General features: G+C 58.0%; 1 non-coding gene across 1 annotated transcript; it reads right to left on the bottom strand.

Moving 5' to 3' along the window:
- Positions 1–107: 107 nt before the first annotated feature.
- Positions 108–220, bottom strand: LOC123964810. Its single transcript, XR_006823539.1, has one exon. It is a non-coding gene; the product is annotated as a U5 spliceosomal RNA (small nuclear RNA).
- Between the last annotated feature and the right edge of the window lie 325 nt (positions 221–545).

Below are 545 nucleotides of genomic sequence, written 5' to 3'. Positions count from 1 at the left end.
GCATAACAACGGCTGCGTCTCAGCACCTCCGCCCGAGCGCTCCTCGTCGCACCGCTCAACCTCGGCGAGGGCGGCGTTTTATTTCCTTTTCACAAACGCACGAGGCTCGGCCACACGGCAGAGCCTGCCAAAAATAGTTTTAACTCATTGGCGTCCCTCTCCACGGAAGTCTTTAGTAAAAGGCGAAAGACTTGTACGTTATGAAGAGAAACCCGAGTAAGTACAGGCCCCTCCTCCAGAGCCGCCGACGAGCCTAGTCGTCCCGGTCACTACCCTCACGGTAAGCCTCACTCTGCCTCTCGAGTCCCAAGTACCAGGCCACACCCGTTCCCCTACCCCTCCCCAGGTCATGGCAGGCTCTATCCAATCGGGCTGCGGAGAGCCGAAGGCCTGGCTTTTGGACAGAGGCTACCGAACGACTCGGGCTCTTGTAGCCTCTCGATGACGAGTGAGAGAAAGGGAGGGGAAATGGGGCCGATCGCTTCTCGGCCTTTTGGCCTAGACTGCAATCGCCTCCTCTTTCTGGCTAAAACCTTTGCCGGTTT

The sequence above is a fragment of the Micropterus dolomieu genome, unplaced genomic scaffold (assembly GCF_021292245.1).
Source record: "Micropterus dolomieu isolate WLL.071019.BEF.003 ecotype Adirondacks unplaced genomic scaffold, ASM2129224v1 contig_5525, whole genome shotgun sequence".
Taxonomy (NCBI): Eukaryota; Metazoa; Chordata; class Actinopteri; order Centrarchiformes; family Centrarchidae; genus Micropterus; species Micropterus dolomieu.
The sequence above is the reverse complement of the archived record's forward strand: the minus strand, read 5'-3'. Positions and strand labels throughout refer to the sequence as shown.